The 13,594-nt window shown below is 35.4% G+C and overlaps 1 pseudogene; it reads right to left on the reverse strand.

The window, feature by feature from the left end:
• Positions 1-11,440: 11,440 nt before the first annotated feature.
• Positions 11,441-13,382, reverse strand: LOC147004731 (RNA polymerase II elongation factor ELL2-like; annotated as a pseudogene).
• Positions 13,383-13,594: the final 212 nt, after the last annotated feature.

Genomic DNA, 13,594 nt, shown 5'->3' on the forward strand with positions numbered 1-13,594 from the left:
TAGACATCTACAGCATATTTTATCCAAATGTGACAAAATTAACATTGTTCTTAGTAGTTTCTGGGCTTATTCTAAAATAGATCATATCGCATGGGTCTTTAAAAATATAAACAAGATTGATTAACCATTACCAAAGTAACAAAAGGACCAAAATTCCTAGAGAGATTAAGCAGGTGGGTAAAAGCTATATGACAAACTCACAGTAAACATCTTGCTAAATACAGAAAACACAATGCATTTCCACTAAAATCAGGAACAATATAGGCGTCTCCACTTTCTTGATTCTTATTCTGCCAAGGACAAGTCTTGGCTTGGAGAGGGATTCTGAGAGGATTGTCTGAGAGCTGTGAAAATAAACTACTGGAAGTCTAATTGTGAGTCCAAGTTGATGGTCTATGTTCTTCTGAGATAGTTTTCCAGCCTTCTTTCTCTCTTTTCTGCTTTCTTTCTTCTCTGATCTGCTTCTCTCTCTCTCTCCCTCTCTCTCTCTCTCTCTCTCATCTGCTTTCTCTGGAGATTTCTTTTTTTTTTTAATTTATTTTTTTATTAGGTAGTTTCCTCGTTTACATTTTCAATGCTATCCCAAAAGTCCCCCATACCCACCCCCCCAATCCCCTACCCACCCACTCCCCCTTTTTGTCCCTGGGGTTCCCCTGTACTGGGGCATATAAAGTTTGCAAGTCCAATGGGCCTCTCTTTGCAGTGATGGCCGACTAGGCCATCTTTTGATACATATGCAGCTAGAGACAAGAGCTCCGGGGTACTGGTTAGTTCATATTGTTGTTCCACCTATAGGGTTGCAGTTCCCTTTAGCTCCTTGGGTAATTTCTCTAGCTCCTCCATTGGGGGCCGTGTGATCCATCCAATAGCTGACTGTGATCATCCACTTCTGTGTTTGCTAGGCCCCGGCATAGTCTCACAAGAGACAGCTCTCTCGCTCTCTCTGTGCTCTGCTTGAGACAGTTCTCCAAGCAGTTCTCTCTTGCTATTCAAAAAAAAAAAAAAAAAAAAACAAAAAAACAAAAAAACAAAAAAAACCTCTCTGGATAGCTTGTCTCCGGCAGATCATAAGCCTAGGAGACTTCTATTTTACATATCAATCCACTCATTTACTTCAGGATTCCTTTTTATTATCCTATAAATTAGCATCCTGTTGACCCCAGACCCTTAATTATTATGAGACAGCAAGCACACATTTTCTTTTAACATAGCAAAAGAATACAGAAATCTGCCTGCCTCTGCTAAGCACAGATGCTAAACTAGCTGGGTAGGAACCTGTCCTGAAATTATAATCTAGCACACCTGTGTTTAACCTTGCTATAGCCAAGGTTGACCTTGAATTCAGGAATCTGCCTGCCTTTGTATCTTTCTGACAAGCTTACTCATTAATGCAGCTGTCTTTGTTCCTTTAGATTCATGAAGTCCCTCATAATTCATATTGCATCCTTATTTTATTCATAGTTGAGAAATTATATGTTTTCAAACTGTCTTTCCACAGCCTTAAGGGTTGTCCTGAAGGTCCCTATGTTTACCATTTTGCTAAGGAATTAGCCATACTTTACCTGCTGGATTCCTATTTCAGATTATCATAGAGTTATTAATATTAATGTGGAGGATATTCCTTAAAGGAAGAATTAAAAATATACATTATTATGCAAACAAGCCTTATCCCCAAGGCAGTCATTGAAACTCTCAGAGGCCCACATCTGATGGCCCTGTCCCTGGGGTAGGTAATGTGTCATTCTATACCCACCAGGCCATGCCATTTTTCAGTACTGCATTTTTCAGTACTGTTTGTGAAGACAGATAGAACAGCCATTAAGACAAGAGGAAGAAGTTACAAGGATAACAATAGGAAAGAAAAAAGTCAAAGTCGCCTTATTTGCAGATGATATGATGCTCCAAGTAAGAAACCCTAAAGGCTTCACCAGAAAGCCCTCAGACCCTAAAGACTCCACCAGAAAACTTTCATGAAAATATAAGAAAACAAAATTTACATACAAAAGTCAGTGGACATTCATAAATATAAAGACTGAAAAAAATCAAAGAAACAACCCCATTTTTGGACTAGACCTAATAAAATACATAACAGATTTATAAAATGAAAATGTTGAAACACTGTAGAATGAAATAGATGAAAACACTAGAAGATGAAAAGATCTGCAATGTTCTTGCATTAGCAAAATTAACAACATAAAAATGTCCACCATTTCCAAAATAATTTATAGAATCAATGCAATCAAATACAAATCCCAGTACCATTACTCACAGAAAGAGAAAATCTATTCCTGAAATCCATATGTAAGCACAAAATAAAACAAAAACAAACAAACAAACAAAAAAAACCAGAACCAAAAAACCTCTCCAAATTGGCCAAGGACTTCAGCTGAAAACCTGAAATTCTGCTAACTACCTAACAGAATTAAAATCTAAAAATTACAGAGAACTTAAAAGTCAATATAAAAACAAACAACTGAATTAAATTTAAAAACAGGCCAGAAATTTGAACACAGTTTGCAAAATAGAAATTACAAATGGCTGTATTCCCAAGTCTAGCAGAGGACACACACCCTATAAACTAATCCATCCTGGTGACTTCTAACAGAAATTCCTCTACCTGTACCACCCCCATACTACCAGGATCAGCTGGGTTTACACTTTTTTTTTATCAACCCAGTCCACCTGAATGCACAAGCTCATCATCTGCCTGGATTATCCCTATACTTCCAGGAGGTCCAACTTGAGACACACAGCCTTGTTCTCCAGCCCAGCCTAGTGAATGATCAAGATCCCAGCCTCCGGATGCCATCCTTAAACTTCTAGGCCTAACATGGATAGTACAGCTTGTATATAAGCCAAGGCAGACATAGCCAGGAATAACACTTGGACATTTTCTGGTTTACCACAAAATTGAAATCACCCCAATCTTATTCCATTAAAATCTCAGTACTGTCTATATAAGGGATTGACCTAACAACTCTTCATATATGATCAGAAATCAAATAAACTTGAGCAAAAACAAAAAGAGAACCTAACTTCCACTTTAAGGTGTCAGGTTAGTCTCTTATAGCTGACACATACCAATGAAAGAAGTCCACATGCCTTGGCCACATTGAAAAAAAAAAACCCACAAACAATATGATCTGCTATGCCCAAAAAGTGCATTTGTCATATAAATGCTTCCTAGTGAGAATTATCTATAGGAACCCAGGACATATAGATAATTTAAACTGTTTAAACTTAAACAAAAGAAAATGAATATGATCAAAAATTTCAAGAGTTTAAAGAAGGCATGAATATAAAAATTGTAGGGACAAACTCTTGGGTAAGTCCAAGAAAACACAAATATATAGATGAATGACATGATAATAACAATTCTGGTTTTGAAATCATAATTTACCAAAGACAAATACAGAAGAAAATTCAAGCTAAAATGAAGGTGGAGCTGAAATGTTTAATAACTTAGTTTGAAATCTCAAGTAAAGCCTTAACAGAAACATAGAGTGAGTAAAACATAGACTAGCAGGACTTGAAGATAAAGCAGAGGAACTGAACTACTCAAGCAGAGAGTTAAAATACACAAAGGCAATATGTAGGAATTTGGGAGCACCATAAAGGTACCAAAGCTATGAATTGTAGACATAGAAAAATAATTTCAATTCAATTGCATAGACTATGTCTCCGATATAATCGTCTAAAAATACTTAACTCAATTCAGAAAAGTGATACTGATAAAGGTATAAGAAGCACACAGAACACTAACTAGACAAGATAAGAAAAGAAATTCCATGGCATAAGAAATGGTATTAAAAACTGAAAAGAAAAAAACAAACAAACATAGGACACAAGTAATAGTTTGAATGAGAATATTCAACAAATTATATCTTTGGGGTTGGTGGCATGTAGTTCTAAGCCTAAGGAAGCTCCTTATGAGTTGTTAGAAGAGTCTAAGTGATTCTGCAAAAATAATACAGACTATCGTCATTGCCCTTGCTTGCTTCTCCAAACTTGAAGACAAGACTTTATCACTAAGAACACCACACACTTCAAACATAGGACTTGGAGAAATTAAGTCATAATCAGCCTTGAAGCTCCTTCTCTGGGTACTTTAAAAGTAACTTTTTATCCACCAGATATAATTGCCTTCTCAGAGGCTTATTGCTGAATAAGCTCATGTTTTCTAATTCTTTCTGAATTCTGGCTAGCTGGTTCAACTCACCTGTTCTGGTGCAAATCTCCTCTCCAAGCTGACTGATACAAATTAGCTTCTCTCAGCTTCTCACTGAATCATAATGAATGGAATAACTGCATCTGAATTCCAACTGACTTGACCCACTGAATTGCATAAGATTGTCTGAACTCAACTGAATTTTACTTACTGAACTGCCCTCTGCTCCTGACTCACTCACTCTTCATTGCTTTTAAGTGGCCTCTCTTCCCTGTCTGTTCTCCTGAGGGTTGAGTATATCTTATCTCTTACTCATTCTGTCAAATCTTTCTCTGATTCATCACTTTGCCCCTTAGAAACCATCATTTGGGATTAAAGGTATGTACTAAAGGTGTGTCTGTATGACAACCAGAGGGTTTAAAGGTGTGTACCAAGGGCATATTCATATTATAGTCAGAGTGCTTAAAGATGTATACTAAGGGCATGTCTATATTTTAGCAAGATCACACAGACCTTGGTCTTTGTATGTAAGCCCTTGCCAGAGTAGCTATGTCTCTGGATTAAAATTCCTCTACAGGTACTCTCTCTAGTACTTCAGGAAGGACCTTTGAAAGATATCAGTGGAGAAAAGTAACTGATAGTCCTACATAGCAGCTAATCTTAGAATCTCAGCAATGACCAGCAATATATCTCCTATGGTTCAATAGTGGCACTTTTATCTTGGGCATAACCAGCAGCTGTAAAATCAGATTTAAAATCTGCTCAAGAGGAAGGAATCCATACCTGGCACTGTAAATCTAGCAAAGTACCTATGGCTAGAGAGGGTCATTGACCCTAGAAGAGAGTCTACTTCTGTCACTTTCCTAAACCAGAATACTTTGTTTCCTAAATAGTTATCCCTATACCTATAGTTAAGTATAGTTTTAACTCGTCATCGAAGAAGCTTTTTTTTTTTTTGTAACAGATAAATACTATTACAAAGATTCACAATTGGTCCAACTTCAGAGAATAACAATAGTGAGTTGCCTATCCCCAACTGACACATCTACAACACAAATCTTACACTTAAGATAGAGACCATATTGGAAAAGAAAGCAGAAAAATTGCAAGAGCCAGAGAATTAGGATATCTGCTGTGAGATTCTGTCTTCCAGACATGTCAGAGAAACTTCACCCATGCAATTTAATAATGGGATTGCCTAAATAGAAACCTGCATAACAATATCAGTTGACTTGCCTTCATGGTCAGGAGAAATTTTGTGAGGCACCATCCTTTTTGGAAGAGTTATGGGCAAACAACATATACACTTAGACACAAGACTAAACAGACTCACTAGCTTGTAAATATACATGTAAAATGGAATTCTGTTAAGTACTAAGTAAAAATGAAAATTTTAGGAAAAGTGATGAAGGTGGAAAAATTATTCTGAATGAGATAACTTAGGTCCAGAAAGATAAATATGATATGTTCTTCCTCATGTGTGGTTTCTAAATTCAATATTTTTACATTTATATGCTTAAGTTGGACTAAATGGATAAAGCTGCCAGGGAATGAGAAATGATTCAGGAGAAATTCTTGTATGGGATAATGTCTTTGGGAAGAAGGAAGTGAAACACATATGATATCAAACTATAGCAGAATGGGGGGATACACTAAAGATAGACCAGTTATAAATGGTGATGGGAATGGGGGTAAAGGGGCAAAGTGGAAGTTGAAAAGGGAGTTAAACACACCTAATGATGCATGGAAAAGGATGGAAGCTCATTACTACAAAAAGTAAAAATATGACTTAAATTTTTGTCCTCCAATTTTTTGGGTATTTACTTCATTTACATTTCAAATGCTATCCGGAAAGTCCCCTATACCTTCCTCGCTGCTCCCCTACCCATCCACTCCCACTTCTTGGCCCTAGTGTTTCCCCTGTACTGGGGCATATAAAGTTTGCAAGATCAAGGGGCCTCTCTTCCCAGTGATGGCCAACTAGGCCATCTTCTGCTACATATGCAGCTAGAGACATGAGCTCCAGGGGGGTACTGGTTAGTTCATATTGTTGACACATTAAATGTTTTGGTAATTTGGTAATATCGATCTCAGAAGCTATTAATTCTTAAACACCCCAGTTCTAGGTATAGTATATTTCTCTCTTTTTTTTTTTTTTTTTTGGTTTTTTTTTTTTTCGAGACAGGGTTTCTCTGTATAGCTCTGGCTGTCCTGGAACTCACTTTGTAGACCAGGCTGGCCTCGAACTCAGAAATCCGCCTGCCTCTGCCTCCCGAGTGCTGGGATCAAAGGCGTGCGCCACCACACCCGGCTAAGTATATTTCTCTATGAGTTGTTGACAAAGGAGTCCCAGAAGCATTCTAATCTATGAAGTTTATTGTTGTTAGTCTTTGTTATATATCAGAATTAGATGGGAAAACCTTATTACTGAAGACACAACATCTGCTAGGTATAGGACATCTTGAGAATCAAGATGAAACTGAGCTGTGTGACTTGCCAACTAGCAATCTTAGTGTTAAAATGTGTTAAGAAGTCTGCAGATAGAGGATGGAATACATAGAAAAAATCATTAACAGTCTTATCCTGCAAATTTTGAAGGAAATGTTCTCAATGTTGAAATAGTGGTACAACTGTCAGAGGTATGGTCATCATTTTATGATTGAATTTGAGATATAATACACTTCATTCTTTAAACCTGGTTTATAATCTTAAGATAATTTTTAAATGTAATAAAAAATGATATGACTATATAGGTAACAGGTCTTCTGGGGAAACATATTCCCAATGTTTCACTAAATGAACATATAACCAAACTGTCTCCTAAATATTTATGTTTATACTTATAGTCTAGTGCTACTGTGAACTAGAATCTAGAAAATTTTCTTTTGTTTCAATGTCATATTTAATGCATAGTTGTAACTGTTGAAAATGCTAAGAATAAATGATTGTTGAACATTTAGTCTTCAAATCGACATCGATAAAATTCCATCTAAGACTCAGGAGGCATCATAGGAGAGAGGCCAAAAAGATTAAGGGTCATAGGAAAAAGATGGGCTTTATAAAACACTACGTTCTGGATGTTGCATAGTCATCACATTCACCAGAACACAGTAGATGTAGTTACTTATATAATACCTGCACAAAAATAAGGACATGGAATAGGAATATTTGGGAAGAAATGAGTCAGTAAGAGCAGAAACGGTAAATTTTGGGCAATAGAGAGATTAATATGATTTCAATACAGTCTATATATGTATATAATTGTCAAAATAAAAGTATTGTAAAATTAAATTTAAAAATGAATAGCAAATACATTTTAGATTGGTTATTGGGATTCTTTTTCATTCCTAAAATTTTAGTACTTTTCCAAGACAGCACAAGTTATTTGCTTATTTCTCTCTTTCTCAGCAGTTACATTTTTTTATTTGATACTTAAGAAGTCCATCATGATTAGTAGAAAATATGCCATCTATCTTTTCTGTATAATAAATCCACCACTACATTGTCAGGTCAACATGCCCTTATCAAATGACACACGAGAAAATTCAGCAAAGGAAAGCAATCATTGGTTCACTAATCAGAAGACACAATGCACCAAAGAGATGTGACAGTGTAAGAAAGTGCTTGGCTTTTATGCTTTGTGTATCCATTTATCATAAATTAAAATAAGACTTGTTTTCAGGCTTTTCTCTGTGTAACTCTAAGGAAACTTCCTTTCACAAAATTAGATTGACTTCAGAGACATCATAACACTCAATATATCAATGTATTTGATTTTTTTCTAGGATGTTTTTTCTAATTCCACTCAGTATGAATGCCACACTATAGTAAATATTTTTGTTTTAAGGAAAATTTTGGAGCCAGTTCCACTGGCTGCTGATATGCAATCTATATTTACCCATCTTTGTTGCCATAAATCTAACTGTGAAAGAGGTAGTAACAAAATCATCTCTCTTGCACTGCATACTATCCTTGTATCAAATATTAAATGTTACTATACATTATTATTATTATTATTATTATTATTATTATTATTATTATTATTGTAAAAATATACACAGGAAGAATAATCTTACATATATCAAGTAAAATGTCTCAATTTTCACTGAAGGTAGCAGAGTCAGGAATCAGTCCACTTTTTAGTACAATATCTAGTTTCTTGTCACAGTGCTGGATCAGTTATTTCTTTGTTTATTCCAGGATCATTTGAAATCTCTATCAGTAGTATTCCTTCTTTGATTTAGTGTTTTCTAATGACTTTACCATTTTTTACTGGAAAATAAGAACAATATATTTTATCATGTAAAATATTGTTTTAATTTGTTTATTAAAGATAAACTCAGGTTTAATAGAGCATCTATCACCTCAACATATGCAGTACTTACTTGTACTGAGAATATTCAAATTGTTTCCAGCCATTTTATGTGAATCTAAAACCACTGATTTCATAGAAGTTGATAGTAGAGTACTAGCTACTAGGTGCTAGGGGAAGGCTGAGAAAAATAATGATGAGAAAAAGTTGATCAATGAGCACAAATTTAGACAAGAACAAGAAGTTTCAGTATTTTGTACTGCATACTAGAGTAGAATGGATAGCAATAATATCACTGTGTACCTAACTTAAATTTTGTACAAAATGAAGTCCTGATTGAATTGTTTTTGACATGGGCAAAAAGATGTCAAGGACTGAAATGATTCAGTGCCATAGGAATGATGAGACTCAGTGGAATGGTAAAGCCTTCCTCTGGTCCAAGTGAATACATTAGCAGTGACTGCAGAAAATATCCACCATGACTTTCTCCCCTTCCTCTCAAAGTTTATGGCCAGAAGACTGTTCTATATAGACAGCTCCTGTGAATATGGTGGATAATTTAAAAATCAGGATAAATAATTTATCTTAGTACTAGGAACAAACTGTGGAAACCATTTTTTATTAGGTATTTTCCTCATTTACATTTTCAATGCTATCCAAAGAGTCCCCAATACACTCCCCCCACCGACTCCCCTACCCACCTACTCCCACTTTTTGGCCCTGGTCTTCCCCTGTACTGGGGCATATAAAGTTTGCAAGTCCAATGGGCCTCTCTTTCCAGTGATGGCCGACTAGGCCATCTTTTGATACATATGCAGCTAGAGTCAAGAGCTCTGGGGTACTGGTTAGTTCATAATGTTGTTCCACCTATAGGGTTGCAGACCCCTAGCTCCTTGGGTACTTTCTCTAGCTCCTCCATTGGGGGAAGCCAATTTTTACAAATATTGTTCCCTAACTTTTCTGCTTCCCTGGTAATCCACAATGCACTTTTTATTACAGCAGTGCAATTCATTACTTCTTTAACCTATGGAAAGGCCTTTAAATCAGTAACTATGATCAGTTCTTTTAAGCACCCAAACCATTGACAGGCACATAAAACATTTTGGGACATTTTTCCTTGCAACTTGTAATTGAAACCTTTATGTAGGAAAGGTCTTTTGCCTCCATGTACTGAGAATTTAGGCTATACCCATATTTTCATGGATTTAATAGCTATATAGTCTTTATATTTCATCTCACTTTTTGTATTGTTAAGTAGTGACACTCCCACCTCTCCTTCTGAAGAGGATCTCACTCACTACATACAGCTGCTAAAATCCAGTAAAGGGATATGCACTCTACTTTCAGATAAATTCTTTGTCGTTGAAGAAATCCTCAGATAGGTTAAATAATGAACTATGAGATGTATATAGACTTCAGAAGTTGAACTCTTGGGTAAAGCTTCTTAAACTATATATATATATATATATAGTTTATATATATATAAAGATTGAATGACATTGGCTTAAAATCTCATCTTTGAAAAATAAGGTCAAAGTATATGGCTTGTCAAGCAAAGTATATGGCTTGTCAAGCAAAATAAACTACCTTGCCCTTTCAAAAACAGCACAGATATTTTGTTAAGTATATAGATAATTTTAAGGTCACTTCTTATGGGATATAAATACAATTGCCAATAAACAAATATTTAGTCTGAATATATCCTTACTTTTAATGAGCCTAGCATGATAATATTCTGATAGTTTCACTCAATGACTGAAAATTATGTTTTACTTTTAAAAGGGGGAGAAGGATTTAATTAGTCACAAATTAAGAAATTGTTGGTGTTGTTTTATACTGATCCTAAAAAAAACTAAACAAAAGGTATAAGTCTTCAAAATTCATGTTCTAGGAGTTCCAGCAAAGTCAGGGCTACACAGAGATATCTCCTTTACCTGCTCTTGGAATCCTTTTTGTCCTACCTGGTTACATTGCCCAGTTTTGATATTAGGATTTGTGCTTAGTATTATTGCATCTTGTTATGCTGAGTTCAGTTGATATCCCTGGTTGAACTGCTCTTTTCTGAAGGGAAACCAATAAGCAGTAGATTTAGAGGAGAGGGAAGGAGTTTGAGTGGGTAGAGATGGGGGAATTGAGAGGAGTGGAAGGAGAATAGGCTACAATCTGGATGTATTCTGTGAGAGACTAAAACGAAGCAAATAGACAAACAAACCATGTCTATAGAAAGAACAATAATAAAAATATGCTATTAATTTATATGTTAGAGAATATGTTCACTAAATATACAATTCTAAATGTTTATTTTATTTTAGATATAAAAGTGCAATCATGTTTACTTTGGCTTATTTTCTTCCAATAAATCTCTATTGATAGTGCTCATCCTATAAAAGGATCTTAAGATTCAGTGTTAGAAGATATACCTCTAAAATAAGTTTTTTAAAGACAGTAATACAGTTTCATGGAAGTGTAAGTCAAATAAACTCTTTCCTCTCTCAAGTATTGCTTACCATACCATTTCCCCTTGGCAATTGTAACACTAAGAGAGCCTCCATAGTTCAAAAATTTTAGGTGTTTAACTATGTAATTCATGTTCTCACAGAATATAAAGAAGTACTGTGAATAATTTCTAAACCTCTATTTGAACTTGAATTAATAATGTTCAAACAAGTCTGCTTATCCAAAATTATTTTAACTTACTCATTTTATTTTCATGTGTACAATTTTATTTCATAGACATGGGTTTACAATATTATGGGATATGTAGTGGACACAAAAATATTGGTGGTTAAAGAACCATATGATGCAACTTCAAAATTGTAAGAAAGCACAAAAGGAGTATAAAGACAAATTAAATAGTGTTACAAGTATTTTTAAAGATGGCAAGTGCTATTCCTTTAGAATCTTGGAGCAAGTTATAGGGAATTTCAGTAAACAAGACTTATTCTTGTCTAAACCCTCCATTACTGAGTTGGATTTATTCCTTGCTGGTCAAAATCATTTATTATTTTTTTAATGTGAACCAGCTTGTTGTAGAGAAACACACATCTATTTTTTTCTTTACAAAATTTAGGATTAAGCTGTCACATTTTCTGATATTCTACTGAGATTATTTTAGTAATATCTTGGTATTCTTTTGATCCTGGGGAAAATCCCTTACTTTCTGAATCTAGGTCAATGGTTAGTGTACATAAAATCTGTATCTTGTCATACATGGCCTGATATTCACTATAATCTGCCTGGAATTCCTTCTCATAACACTGATGTTGGTCAGAGAAAACTATAACGGTATAATTAGACAAATAATCTGAAGTTCCAGATGTAGTACCGAACCTTCCAGAATCAACAAAAGTCTTTTTAATTTTTGTTGGAATTTGACTTCATAGTTTCATCTTGTTTGTTAAAAATCAATCTTTGGTTTCTCCTTGGTGCTGGTAATGTAATTTGGGATGGTTGTTTTTGCTTTGCAAATGCACATTTGAACTTCTCAGGCATGACATGCTGCATCATTTCTATTGGCTTTGAATGCTTTTTTTGAGCAGAAGTACAGGATGAGGTTTCTGAAGACTTGCATTTATTCATCTCCTTTTCAACCGTGCTACCATCATGGTGGATGCTGTCACATGGGTGTTTACTCTCAGATCTTTCTGGAGCACTGTGAACATAACGATTGGATTTCATGATCTATGGTGAATTTGAAATTGTCAGGTGAGAGGTAGGCAGTGGCAAAGGGATATATTTGGTAGTAGCTGTAGAGCACTGCAGATTCACTGACTTCTCACTGTTTACATGGCTATTTGATGCTAACAGCACAGCAGATTTAGAGGAACAGAGTCCTCCTTTATTTTTAATTAAAGTGTCAATAGCAGATAAATGGAGAAAATGATTCTTTGAGGATGACGTATCATCCTCACGTTTTAGAAACTACAGATGCTTCTTTGCAATGGATGGGTGGCCTTGGTAGCATTGTGAAATGGATGCCATTTCCTGGAAAGTACCAAATCCAGTGACTGTTTGTCTTCCTTATTATAACCAGGCCAACTCTCTAGACCTCTTTGAAGATACTATCTTTTAAAGTATAAGACAAAGTAGTGGCATTCAAATTAGCCACCTGCAGAAGAATTTTTCCAAGAAAATTGGTGGCATTTATTTTAATACTGTCCTTTTGCAATTGAAAGAGAACTTCTGATTTCTTGTAGTCTTTCAGTGCCAGTAGATGAATCACCCAATCCCTAAATGATGTCACATGGACACCATTGATAGCATGTGCAGGGTTGAGGGAGCTTGTTCTTTTCCCCTCAGGTGCTTGATCAGGAACAAAATGAGGCACTTTTTGTGCTGGCTTTTTTTTTTTCTGTGCATAAGATTTTCTAATATTCTTCCATGCATTGCAGGATTTCTCTTCTGCTTCTGTCATTTTCTCTGGAGTCATCTGAACAGATCTGCCAGCTCTACTCACTGTCATTTTTGTCTTGAATTGATTGTAGGCAGTAGAAATGTGGGTGGGAGTTTGACATTTTCGGTTGGGGATTCCCAATTTTCTCTTGTTGGCTATCATTACTCATATTAGATAACTGAAACTTAAAAGTTTTTATGTCTGTAGATGAATGGTTTCCTGTGATTTTGTTAAGCTGTTGAAATCCTTGGAACTGAGAAGCTTGAGAAGAGGAATGGATGCTTATTGTTCTCATATATGGGACTCGCCTGGAAGATTGGCCTTGAAATCCCTGTAGGCAGCCTACTGACATTGACTAGCCCTGGGTCTATGTTGTCTGCCTCCTTCACAGGCATCTGTCCTTCTGGGTTTATGATTTTTCCTGTTGCTCTGCCTCCAAAGGCAGCCAAATGGTCATATCTGTAAAGATTAAAGTTTGAAAGAAAAAATGACTTTACTCTCCTTAGCATATATAAACTATTATTACTTTTATTTATAAAAATATACTTGCAGAAGATTTTTATTGTATTTGAACAAATAAGAGAAATCGCTGACTGAGGAAAATTTGGAGAATGTAAAATTGGTTGTAAAAATCTTTGATTTACCTTTCATCTTTATAGCCTCCCTTCAGGTGACTCTCTTAGCTCAAACTGAAAATTATATGTATTCCCTGAGTTCTATA

The sequence above is a fragment of the Mus caroli genome, unplaced genomic scaffold (genome assembly GCF_978045245.1).
Source record: "Mus caroli unplaced genomic scaffold, Mus_caroli_1 scaffold_5, whole genome shotgun sequence".
In the NCBI taxonomy this organism is placed as follows: Eukaryota; Metazoa; Chordata; class Mammalia; order Rodentia; family Muridae; genus Mus; species Mus caroli.